This window comes from Chrysemys picta, chromosome 4, assembly GCF_011386835.1.
Source record: "Chrysemys picta bellii isolate R12L10 chromosome 4, ASM1138683v2, whole genome shotgun sequence".
Lineage (NCBI taxonomy): Eukaryota > Metazoa > Chordata > Testudines > Emydidae > Chrysemys > Chrysemys picta.
Window position 1 is genome coordinate 63,586,015 of NC_088794.1, and position 13,290 is coordinate 63,599,304.

General features: G+C 52.8%; 1 long non-coding RNA gene across 1 annotated transcript in view; it reads right to left on the bottom strand.

The window, feature by feature from the left end:
- Window positions 1-13,290, bottom strand: part of LOC135983070 (uncharacterized) — an 85,501-nt gene that overhangs the window by 41,580 nt on the left and 30,631 nt on the right. The gene's annotated exons all lie outside the window — the stretch shown is intronic.

Below are 13,290 nucleotides of genomic sequence, written 5' to 3' on the forward strand. Positions count from 1 at the left end.
GGTGTAGGGTCCCTTCCACTTCTCTTGGAGAGGCTCGTCCTTCCAGGTCCGGACGAGTACGGAATCGCCTGGCTGCAAGGAGTGGATCGGGCGGCATCCAGCGGGAGAGGTTGCAAATCTTTGGTATACCTGTGGAGAGAACAGAGAACAGCAGACAGAGAGCACATGTACTGAGATAAGAAGCCACACCCCATTTCCCACTCCCCTGCCAGAACCGGTGTACCATTCATTGGCCATGCCCTTCCAAACATAATCTCAAAGGGACTGAGCCCTAACCTGTCCTTAGGGAGAGCGCGAATGCGGAGCAGAACAAGGGGCAAAGCATCAGGCCACTTAAGGGAAGCCTCTTGGCAAACCTTTGAGAGGTGCCGCTTAAGTGTCTGATTTGTACGCTCCACTACCCCACTGGCCTGCGGTCGCCATGGCGTGTGAAGCTTCCAGGGGATCTGTAGGGCATCCGATATCTTTTGAACGACTTGGGATGTGAAGTGTGTTCCGTTGTCAGATTCCATCCACTGGGTGAGTCCGAAGCGAGGAATGATCTCTTTAACAAATTTAAGAGCCACTGTTTTGGCAGTGTTATTACGGCATGGGAAGGCTTCAGGCCATCCGCTGAATCGATCTACCAAGACGAGGAGGTATCTGAATCCTTGGGTCCGGGGAAACTCAGTAAAATCTATTTGCCACACCAGTCCCGGGCCTGGGGTAGGCTCCAGAGTGGCTGGCAGTACTGACACTCCCGGTCGAGGGTTGTTCTTTTGGCAGACTAAACATTCAGCCTGCACCTGGGAGGCCAGAGGCCTAAGTCCAGAGGTTAAAAAATATTTACCCATTAGCTGAGAGAGAGCCTCTCTCCCTGCATGAGTGGTTTGATGTAGTTTCTGCAGCACTGACCGAATTAGGCTCTTTGGTAGTAGGATCTTTCCTTCCAGGGAGTGAAACCACCCCCCTTTTTCCTGGAGACCGAATCTGTCGGCCAGATCCCTTTCTTCGCCAGAGTACTGAGGAGTCGGGAGCTCCCCCACTGATGGGATGAGGGCATGCATATGGGCATCTTCAGCTTCCAGTGGTTCCAGGGTAGCAGCTCGCCTAGCTTCCCTATCCGCCCTAGCATTACCTCTGGCCACATCTTGATCTCCCTTTTGATGAGCCTTGCAGTGTACCACTGCTACCACTGTGGGGAGCTGTACCGCATCTAAAAGCCAGAGAACCTGGGGTCCATGTTTGACAGGAGAGCTTTGCGCTGTCAACATTCCTCGTTGCTTCCATAGACCAGCATGGGCATGTAGTTCTCCAAAGGCATATCTGGAATCAGTAAAAATGTTAACTCTTTTCCCTTTTGACAGTTCAAGTGCACGAGTTAAGGCTACCAATTCAGCCAGCTGGGCTGATGTCCCAGCAGGTAAACCCTCTGCTTCCACAGTTTCATGGAGAGATACAATAGCATAGCCAGCCCTCCTTTGCCCATTTACAACTGTACTACTGCCATCCGTAAGTCTGGGCAGCTAGAATATTGGGCATCTATGACCTCCAAACAGTCATGTTCCTGCTCCTCTGTCTCTGGTAACAGGGTAGCCGGATTAAGGGAGGGACAGGTCTGTAAGGTAACTTCAGGATTTTCTACAAGCTTTGCCTGATACTGAGCAACTCGAGCCTGTGTAAGCCAGAGACCACCTTTAGTATCCAGCAGGGCTTGAACCATGTGGGGAGTATACACTTGCACAGCTCCTCCCAGTGTCAATTTCTCAGCTTCCCCAAGCATTAGGGCAGTTGCTGCGACCGCTCGCAAACATGCTGGCCATCCCTTAGCAACTTGATCCAGTTGTTTAGAGAAATATGCCACGGGACGTTTCCAGGTGCCTAATAACTGAGTAAGCACTCCTAGGGCCACTCCTTTCCTTTCATGGACATACAATTGGAATGGCTTAGAGAGGTCTGGCAGACCGAGGGCTGGAGCTTCCATCAGTTTCCTTTTTAAAACCTTAAATGCCTTGTCGGCTTCTGAGGACCAGTAAAAGGGGTCATGATCTGCTCCCTTAACACATTCATACAAGGGTTTAGTCCACAGTCCAAACTCTGGGATCCATATCCTACAGAAGCCTGCCATACCCAGAAATGCCCTGAGCCGTTTACGATTGCTTGGGACAGGAATTTGGCAGATAGCTTCCTTTCTTTCGTTTGAAAGCTGACATTCCCCCTGCCTTATATAAAACCCTAAGTAGTGAACTTCTGGAAGGGCAATCTGAGTCTTACTCTGTGCTACTCAATATCCTCGGAGTCCAACAAAGTTCAGGAGGCTCACAGTGGCTTTAAGGCAAGAGGTTAGACCCACTGCAGCAATTAACAAGTCATCCACATATTGCAGGAGGAGGGCTCTGTCCTCGTTGTCCCACTCCTCCAAGTCTCTAGCCAGGGCCTGGCTGAAAAGGGTGGGGGAATTTTTAAATCCCTGTGCCAGCACTGTCCAGCAAAGCTGCTTTCTAACCCTCCTTTTGTCCTCCCACTCGAAGGAGAAAATCTCCTGAGACTGGAGGTCAACCGGAATCGTGAAGAAAGCATCCTTTAAATCCAGGACTGAAAAATGGGTGTACTGCCCCCCTATAGAGGCCAACAATGTATACGGATTTGGAACAAGGGGGTGTAGAGTCTTAACCCGCTCATTAACTGCTCTCAGGTCCTGGACCAGCCGGTATGTGCCATTGGGCTTTTGTACAGGCAAGATAGGAGTGTTCCAAGCTGACTGGCATTCTCGAAGTACCCCGCACTTTAGGAACTGGTCTATAGTTTCCTGCAATCCCTCTCTGGCTTCCCTTTTGATCGGATACTGCTTAATTCGCACTGGACCTTTTCCTGGCAAGAGCTGAACAGTAATAGGAGTATGATGGGCTGCCTTTCCTGGGATCCCTGATGCCCATACCAGAGGAAAAACCCGCTTCTCCCACTGACTCCACTCTGGGGCTTGCATGGCTGAGGGCTCAATTGCAAGTGTCATTATCCAGGCATTCTCTGGAGGTAAGGTGAGGCTTATTTCATCTTGAGTGAAATGCAGGGTGGCACCTAAGCGACAAAGCAGATCCCGTCCTAATAGTGGACAATAGTGGCGTTGGACAATCGGGGAGGTAAACCAGTCTGTGAGATAGAGTTCTGTTTCCCAAAGCACATTCCGCTGGGGCATATACTGGGCACTTAGTTCCTTTCCCTGTGGCTCCCACCACAGTGAGGGAATCTGCCACAGGCAGCTGAAGGGGTTGGTTTACAGCAGTTCGTGCAGCTCCAGAGTCTATTAAAAAGTCTATGTCTGAATCTCCCACCCGCATTTTTACTCGGGGTTCCGGGGGCAGGATAGTCCGTCTCCTCTGACACCCCTATTCTTGATCCTCCGCTGCCATCATAGGGGTACCTTCCCTTTCGGGGCACTCATTTTTCCAATTTCCCTCCTTTCGGCATATGGCACACTGGTTGTGACCCAGACGCCTTTCCTGTGAGCCAGGGCGCCCACGCCCACGTCCTCTCATTCCCGGCCCCTTCCACCTTCCTGAAATCTTCCCCTGCCACCAGCCTGTACTGCGGCAACCATCATTTTCACTTGCCTCTTTTCCTTTTCTCCTTCCCTAAGGCTGTAAGCCCTGTTTGCAGTTTCCAAAATCTGTGCCATTGTCATGCCCATCAAATCCTCCTTTTTCTGCAGTTTCCTTTTAATATCAGGGGCGGCACGGCTGGTAAAGATACCCTTCATAATTGCCTCAGTAGCCTGATCATCGGGGTTTGCATTAGTAGTTTGCCTGATGGTATCCCGAATGCGCTGCAGAAAAGCAACCGGACTCTCTTTTGGCTCCTGTACTAACTCATATGGCTTAGCCCAATTGTTATGTCGGACAGCTGAGTGTCGGAGACCATGTAATAGGAGCTCCTTGTATACAGTGAGACAGGTGAGATCTGCCGGCACGTTGGGATTCCACCGGGGGTCTGCTGTAGGGACCTGAACTGCAGCAACAGGAACGTTTGCTGCGTTTGCCTCATGTCTAAGCTGTGCCTCCTCTCGTGCCTTAGACACAACCTGATTACGCTCCACCTCAGACAGCAGGGTCCGCATAAGAACATTACAGTCATCCCAGTCAGGCTTATGGCTAGCCAGACACCCTTCAAAGACCGAGATAAACTTGCTTGGATTCGTAGAGAATTCCCCTGCCTGTGCCTTAAAAGCTGCTAGGTCCACTGGGTTAAAAGGCACATGGGTATAAACCTGAATTGTAGTGGCTGGGCGATTGTCTGTTCCAGGACGGGCTATCCGAGTCTCAGTAATCAATGGATAGAATCCCACCAAGGGGGCAATCTCTGGGACCTGAGGCACCCTATCCTGAGGCACCTATCTTTGGTGGGGGTATTGGAGCCGAAGGGGACACCGACTCTGCCATTACAACCGGGGGAGGGTTCTGAGGACTAACAATAGTTACTACCGAACCTGTCGGAGTCAAATTACACTTTTGCAAAAGATCTGATCTATCTCTTAACAATATAAACAACTGTACATACATATGTTCATTCCATTTACCCGTACGCTGACAAAACAAAAGCAATTGAAGGATCGTATTATAATTAAGTGATCCCTCCGGTGGCCACCTTTCCTGGTCCTCTAGCTGATATTGAGGCCAGTCTACTGTACAGAATCTTTTTAATTTACTTTTAGTCAACGGATCCGATCCAAACACTTTCCAGTTCACCAGAATGCATTCTAAGGGCGTACACTTTGTCCTGCCTGCAGTACTCTGTCCCTGCCCCATACTCTAGGGAGACACTGGGCGTCCCCAGGTCAAAACAGGTAAAGTCCCCACTGGACTGTTCCTACCTTATCCAAGGGTCCGGTTCTGCACCATCGCCCACAGCTGTTTCTCCACTAATCAAGTGCGTTGCACTGTTGTGCCCTCCGGGGTCGACCAAATCACATCTCCGCCGAGGCCCCCGATGAAGTCACCGGTGCGCGCTGGGCGTCGGTCGTTGTCGTAATCCGTCGGCCGCCAGGAGGGATCCGGGCAAGGCTAAATTTCAGCCTCGAGCCCACCCAGGGACGCCAAGACTGTTGCCGGCACAGGGGCCCGAGAACAGCAACAGTGAGGTTCGTTGCCCGGAGTGCTTCACGCCAATAAACATACCGGGGTGGAGAAACAATCAAAGTTTATTTGAGATCTCAAAGTGGTGCAAGGAGACAGGCAAGTCTCAAATCGAGCACACCAGCAAAAACAGTTTCTCTCTTCTTTATACACTTTACAACTAAGCCCCCTTCTCTCCCCCTCCCCTCTCTACCGAAGGCAGGTGTATACATTTAAGCAACTAAATCATTCTAGGGCTATAAATCTAGCTTGTTAGTAACTTCTCCCTAAACAGTTATTTGGTCCTGTTTACCCTTAGTTTATTACCCCTTCCCCAGTTAGAAACATGCAAACCTCATCATTATTGTTTGGTACCTGAAATGAACAAGGTCGTAATTGCTAACTGGCTATTTACACATTCCAATTCCTGTCCTTGGTTGTTAAGGTCGATTAGAGTTAAACATGGAAGGACAGAGTTTAAACATGGAAGAACTCTGGCTCAGGCAGGCATAGTAACCCCAACACACCCACTCCACTGCGTTCCAGCCCGGGGCCCTAGGAGCGGTTACTGCCGCTGCCGGTCAGTGGGGTATCCTGACCGAAAGACACTGACATCGGCTCACAGGCCTCTGCCGCCTGACCGGGGTCGGCTACCCCTGGGCTACTTCCATGTTCCCCCTTGGGGCCTACCTCATTGGTGATGCCGGGTTCGGGCCAGTCCAGGAGCATCGGTTCCTCGGGTGCGGGGCTTGGGGGCCGGTCCGGCAGCTCTCCCCCAGGGTAACTGGCACGGGGCAGGCTTGCCTCCTCCTCGGGGCAGCTGGTCCGGGGCAGGCCTGGCCAGTCCTCCTCAGGGTAGCTGGCACGGGGCAGGCTTGGCCAGTCCTCCTCGGGGTAACGGGTCCGGAGCAGGCTTGGCCAGTCCTCCTCGGAGTAACGGGTCCGGGGCAGGCTTGGCCAGTCCTCCTCTGGGTAACGGGTCCGGGGCAGGCTGGGCCAGTCCTCCTCGGGGTAATGGGTCCGGGGCAGGCTGGGCCAGTCCTCCTCGAGGTAATGGGTCCGGGGCAGGCCTGGCCAGTCCTCCTCGGGGTAACGGGTCCGGGGCAGGCTTGGCCAGTCCTCCTCGGGGTAACGGGTCCGGGGCAGGCTGGGCCAGTCCTCCTCGGGGTAACGGGTCCGGGGCAGGCTGGGCCAGTCCTCCTCGGGGTAATGGGTCCGGGGCAGTCTGGGCCAGTCCTCCTCGGGATACCTGGCGAGAGGTAGGCTTGACCGGCGCGGGGGGCTGCAGGCGGCCTGCGGCTGTCTCCCCAGCGGGAACTCGGCCCGGGACGTCTGCTCTCTCTGGCGGTCTGGCTCCCACTGAGCTCTGCTGGCGGGCTTTTACTTCCGGGTTGGGGCCGTGACCTCGGAGGGGCGGGCCCCGGACCCGGTGGCTCCGCCCACGCTGGGGTTGGAGGGAGCTTGGCCCTGTCAGAGACGGAGGGGCGCCACACCGGCTCACTACAAATAGGGATTGGGTTATAATCTAGTTGGAGGTTTGGCTGACAGTTTGGTTGTACAGGAGAAGTTTGGTTGGGATCAGCTTTGAGGTTTGGCTACTGTTTTGGGTGAGAAGCAGTGGTTGTGTTGGGACTCAGTTTGAGGTCTGGCTGATGGCGTGGGTGTGGAGTAAGAGTTCAGTTTGGATCTGGTTCAAGGTTTAGCTGATGATTTGTGTGCTGAGTAGGTGTTGGGTTTTGTCAGGTTTGAGGTTTGGCTACTGGTTCAGATGTGGAGTAGGAGTTGGGGTGGGATTCAGTTCGAGATTGGGCTGGGAGTGGGGGTTGGGTTGAGGATTGGGTGACGGTTCAGGTGGGGAGTATAGGTTGGGTTGCAGTTTGGATTGAAGTTTGGCTGATAGTTCTGGTGTGGAGTTTTATTTGGGTTGGAATCTAATTTGAGGTTCAGCTGATTCATGTGTGGAGTAGGGGTTGGGTTCAGATCTGGTTCAAGGTTTGGTGATGGTTTGGGTGTGGAGTAGGAGTTAGTTTGGGATTTCATGAGAGGTTTGTCTCATGGTTCGAGTGTGCAGTAGGGATTGGTTTGGAAACTGATTCAAAGCTTGACTTAGGGTTAGATGTGGAATTTAGGTTGGCTTGCAATCCAGTTTGTGGTTTTGTTACCAGCTTTGCCTGTAACTTTGGGGTACGCTAATTTATTAGGGTTACTCTTCTGGGACGGGGTGTGTTCTGTAATTCTATCAATGTGCTGCATGTGTTACTTGTGTTCTCATACAGAGCTCTGCTTCTCCCTACTGTAAGTTCCCTCCCAATGGAGCTATCCTGCAGGACCTCAGTTCCCCAGGGCTCGGTTACTCCAGCCCCAGAATCAGACACACACAAAACACACGTCTGAGAGGACCGGGTCAATCAGCACTCGCAAGCTGACCCCTTATATGTCCCTGGATGCAGCAGGCTGGGTCGAACAGCACCTCCAAGCTGTCACCCTCATAGGCCCTGGATACCGCACCGGAATAAAGCACGCCTGAGCAGGCTGGGTCGAGCAGCACTTTCAATCTGACACCCTCACATGCCCCTGGACTCAGCAGACTGGGTTGAGAAGCACTTCCAAGCTGCTACCCTCATATGTCCCAGGTTCAGCACGTCTTTATCCCCACTTTCACATTACAATTGTTCTGGGAGTAACCCACTTGATGAGCAAACCCCACAGGATTTTTGGGTGCTGCAGAGATCTTTTAGCTTAGGTACAAGGAGCGTTGCTGCAGAGCGAATGGGGAAGCCAAAACACCCACGGGGGGGAGGGGAGACAGAGAGCTGGGTTCTCACCACTCCATGAAGCTTGAATCGAGCGGGGGTCCCAGAGGGTGGTGGTACCTGAGGGTCCGGAGTGCTGGAGACAGGCAGAGCCCCCAGCATGATCAGTTAGGAGAAGATGAAGTCCCAGTGGAACTGACGCAGATTTTTAGATCCAGGTATCAGAGCACTTACTTGAGCATGGGTAGGGGTTTTTGTAGAGAAAGAACAATGGTTCAAGGGAGAACACTAGATTTGTTTATGGGTAAACTGATGGCTCAAGGGAGTATACCAAAGTTGTTTTGTTCAGGCTAGACAATGGGAGCTGATCATTCCTGGCTATGGGTGGTGTTCCTTGGAGGGAGCTCACAATGCAATTAGGGAGCTTCACTGTTTTGGATACCAATAAAGAATTTATTGCTAGAATTGGTCTGATAACTACTGAGCTGGGTGTGTGCAGGCGTGAGTTTATTAACATCTGGAGCAGAGATCCCCCATGATGCAGTGCTTCCCTGCTTTTCTGGTCCCAGAGTTCCATGTGGTTCTTGCCTTGGAATCTCTGTTCTCCATTCTGTATGCTAATAGAGATGCTTCCTTGTCCCATCTTCGATGCAAATGTTTCCTTAATCCTGTCATCCTTATCCCAGGGGTTTAGGTGTGTGTCTCACTGCCTCTCCATTGCTTTTTGTAAGGGCGTGGCTACACTTGCAGATGTAGAGCGCTTTGAGTTAAACCAGCCTTCGTAGAGCACAGCAGGGAAAACACTGCCATGTGTTCAAACTGTCGGCTTCAAGCGCAGTGGCGTGGCCACATTTGCGGCACTTGCAGCAGCATTGGGAGAGGTGCATTATGGGCAGCTATCTCACAGAGCACCTCTTCCCATTCTGGCGCTGTGGCTTGTGGGAAGGGGGCAGGGAGGTGCAGGGCATTCTGGGTCCTGTCCCAATGCCTCATGATGCATTGCTTCGCATCCCAGCAATCCCTGTGTTTCCATCCACATTTGGCGCCATCTTTCAACGTTTTTTGTACTGCGCACTCTGTCTTCCCTTTCGGTCTGTGGGAATGGATCCTGAACTTGTGAGGAATATGCTGATGGGTCTCGCAGGCATGTCACGAATTGCAGTCGAGTTACTCCTTAAGCAACAAACTGACAGTGAGGAGTCCAACGATGTCGACTCGCATAACGCATATGACATGAGATTGCTTGTGGCATTCACGGACATGCTCACCACAGTGGAACGCCGCTTTGGGGCTCGGGAAACAAGCACTGAGTGGTGGGATCACATTGTCATGCAAGTCTGGGATGATGAGCAGTGACTGCAGAACTTTCGGATGAGAAAAGCCACTTTCATGGGACTGTGTGCTGAGCTCGCCCCCACCCTGCAGCTCAAGCACACGAGATTGAGAGCTGCCCTGCTGGTGGAGGAGCGGGTGGCTATTGCAATCTGGTAACTCCAGACAGCTACTGATCGGTTGCTAACCAGTTTGGAGTGGGAAAGTTGACCGTTGGAATTGTGTTGATGCAAGTTTGCAGGGCCATTCATCGCATCCTGCTCAGAAGAACTGTGACTCTGGGTAACGTGTATGACATTGTGGCTGGCTTTGCACAAATGGGTTTCTCTAACTGTGGAGGGGTGATAGATGGGACGCATATTCCAATTCTGGCACCAGACCACCTAGCCTCAGAGTACATAAATCGGAAGAGGTATTTCTCTATGATTCTCCAGGTGCTTGTGGATCACTGTGGGCATTTCATGGACATTAACGCAGGCTGGTCTGGAAAGGTGCATGACACACGCATCTTTCAGAACACAGGCCCGTTCAGGAAGCTGCAAGATGGGACTTTCTTTCTAGACCAGAAGATCACTGTAGGGGAAGTTGAAATGCCCATTGTGATCCTTGGAGACCCTGCTTACCCTTTAATGCCGTGGCTCGTGAAACCATACACAGGGAGCCTTGACAGCAGCAAGGAGCGGTTCAACAACAGGCTGAGTCGGTGCAGAATGACTGTTGAGTGTGCTTTTGGCCATTTAAAGGGCGTTGGTGCTGTCTGTATAGGAAGCTGGACCTGGCGGATGACAACATCCCCACGGTTATAGCCACGTGCTGTACCCTCCATAACATTTGTGAAGAGAAGAGTGAAAGCTTCACTCAGGCATGGAACTCGGAGGTTCAACACCTGGAGGCTGAATTTGAACAGCCAGAGACCAGGGCTATTAGAGGGGTCCAGCGTGGGGCTGTAAGGATTAGGAATGCCTCGAGAGAGCAATTCAATGTTGAAAGTCACCAGTAATGTTTGGTGCCCTGCACGGGAGTGAAGTGCAGTGGCTCCAGTGCTAGTAGGCATCTGTGTTTGCTACGTATGATGCACTGACTTGCAGTACCTGTTGCTTTCCTGGGTTATGGTATCTTTTCCTTAATGCAATAAAGAATGTTTTCAAAGCCAAAAAATTCATTTATTGAAAAGAAACCCCTGCTGGGGAAACAGAAAGGGCATGACAAATCTGTGCTGTATGGAGGGCCGGCTCCAGGCACCAGCCTACCAAGCATGTGCTTGGGGCGGCACCTGGAGGGCGGCGGCGCCCCGGCCCGAGAGCGGGGCCGCGACTGGGCTCGCCACCCTCCAGGTGCCGCCCCAAGCATGGTAAGGGGGCTGGACCGGGGCTGGGAGGAGGGGTTGGATAAGGGGCAGGGAGTGGTTGGAAGGGGTGGAGGTTCTGGGGGGGGCGGTCAGGGACGGGGAACGGGGGGGGAGGTTGGGTAGGGGGGGGTCCTGGGAGGGCGTGGTCAGGGGATAAGGAGTGGGGGGGGGTTGATGGGTTGCGGATTCTGAGGAGGGCAGTCGGGGGCAGGACATGGGTTGGGGTCGGATGGGTGCGGGGGGGAGGGGGAAACAGGCATGTTAGGCTTGTACTCACCGCGCCGTTCCCTACCTGGTCTTCGGCGACACTTCGGCAGCGGGTCCTTCCCTCCGGGTGAAGGACCCGCCGCCGAAAACCCGGAGCAAGTGAAGACCCCCCCGCCGCCGAAGTGCTGCCGAGTACCTGGTAGGGAACTGGTTATTAGGATTTTGGGAGCTCATCACTGGGTAAAGGACTTCACTTTGCACCATGTCTAGATTGTTCAGTTTAGTACTAGGAACTGTTTTTCTCTCTCTTTTTCTTGAAACCATTTCTGACTTTGATGCCTCATCACTTGTACCCACTTAAACCTTACCTTTGTATTAAATAAATTTGTTTTCTTCTTTAATTGAAATGAAGTGAACTGTGTGGGTAACTCCATTTGGGGTGGGAAAATGTATGTATATTGCTCCCCTTGGAGGGGGAACGGACCTATTGTATCAGGACGGTCCAGGAGAGGGCTGGACAATACAGGCTACACATTTCTGGGGGGAAATCTGGGACTGTGTGTGTATTGGGATCACACTGCAGTAATAACCCAGGCTGTGAAAGCCAGAGTGTGAGCTGAGCTATACACAGACACTCGGGGTAAGACCGGAAGCTGGAGGCTGTTTGTGAGTGGTCCGGGTTGGGAGCGACGCAGCAAAGCATTACTGGGCACCCCAGGTTACAGGGCAGATGCTGACACTGTCCCTCCCCCAATGTTCGGGATTACACCCTGGATTGCGATAGCCTCATTGTCTCGTTGGACAATGAGAATGGACACAACTCCTATTCTGGTTGAATGTTCCAAGATTCTGCCATGAGTACGGGTCATTTCCTGATTTGGCCCAGGCCAGCTTTGCCCAGCAGAGTGACCAGGCCGCACGATCCAACAGAAATGGTATAAAATGTCCCATGTTGTTCAGCACGTCGCTTCCTGAAGTCACAATGTCTGCATGAAGGAGCCGTGAGTGGGACCAGCATTGCTTGGTCAGGGAGAGCACCCCCTGCTGGGTAACAACTTGAGTCTGGTTGCTGTCAAGCACCCTATTGACTCTGGATTTTAAAGTCCGGTCTTGGGCAACCGCTGAGAAATCCCCCCAGAGAACAGGCTTATGGCTGTCACACACCTTGAGTGAATCACCTGAATGAACTCCCTCGCTGTCTCTAGAACCAGTCACTGTAACGGTGAAGCTGAGCTAGAGAAATCACCTCCATGCCAGCTCCAACCAATATGTACAAAAAAGTCATTTTGAGTTGTGTTAAGCTAATTGCTTCATATCTGAGTTAACACCCTCTGGGCGACTAAAATGGATGATGTGAGAGGTGACTGGTAAGTGCTGATAGTGGGAGGGCGGGGAAGGGCACAATGGAAAGGTTCTGGTGGTGTGCTGCAGGGTTCAGGGCAGGTACTCAAGCGACAAAGGAGTTTTGATTTCTAGACCTACTTTTGATGTCATTGTGTCGGGTTGCGACCCCACCCTCTGGGGGCCACCTGATGCACTGGGGTACCACTGAGCCCATCCAGTGCCGGATTAACCTTTTGTGGGCCCAGCGCAAAACATATTTGTGGGCCCCCGTGGGGGCAATGGAGCATGGCATGGGGAGGTCAGTCCCCAGAGCGAGGGCACTATTTACAAACCAGCAGTTGCCAGACACACAGTGGCCCACCTGGCCATGTGCTGTCAGCGTGCCCCTTCCCCTTGGGGCAGGCCATGCTGCGCCACACAGCCCCTCCCATCCAACACCCCCCTTGGTTCCCTATGGCCAGAGCCCCCCAGACCCACTATGTCCAGCGCTCCCCAGACTCTGCCACAAATGCACAGCACCCCCTGTCCAGTGCCCCTCTGCCCACAGCCCCACAACTGCCCAGCACCCCCCCAAACCCGCACTCCCTAGTGCCCCAGCACACACAGATCCTCCCTCCCCCTAACAGCCCAGCACCCCCCCCGACCCTCCAGAGACCCCCTCCCCTCGCCCTGCCTCCCAGCCACACTCACCAGCCCTGCTGGGAGGTGACTGTCCAGCCCCTCAGATCACAAGTCAGTGAATCCTGAAAGACAGCTCATTCTCATCCATACCATCGACGTACCTGCCGCATCCAGGGTTCCTGGCCGTACTCCTGCCATTGGCTCCGAGTCCACCTTCAGCACGATCCAGCGTTCCTCCCTTCAGGCCATCACCAGGTCTGGGGGTAGTAGGTCCTGGCTCTGACGCACTCCAACGCCCGGCCTGGCCAGAGAAAGCATCCGACAGCAGCAGGACTTTAGGGGATTTTATTATTTTAGTTTGCTTCAAGCTCCTTGTTTTGTCATCCCAGTTTGCTCAGGTTTTATGACAGTTGTTTCCTTTTCCCCGTTATCCCAGTTATTGTAAACCAGCCTTCATACACTTACCTTTTGTTCTGGAACGTCTTTCTGTCTCTGTCTTCTTTCCTTGCACAACACTGGAAGGAGGGTGGGACCAACATCTCCAGCTGCTTCCACAGCGATAGACCCTGATATCAGGTACAAGATCCTGCCTCCCCTG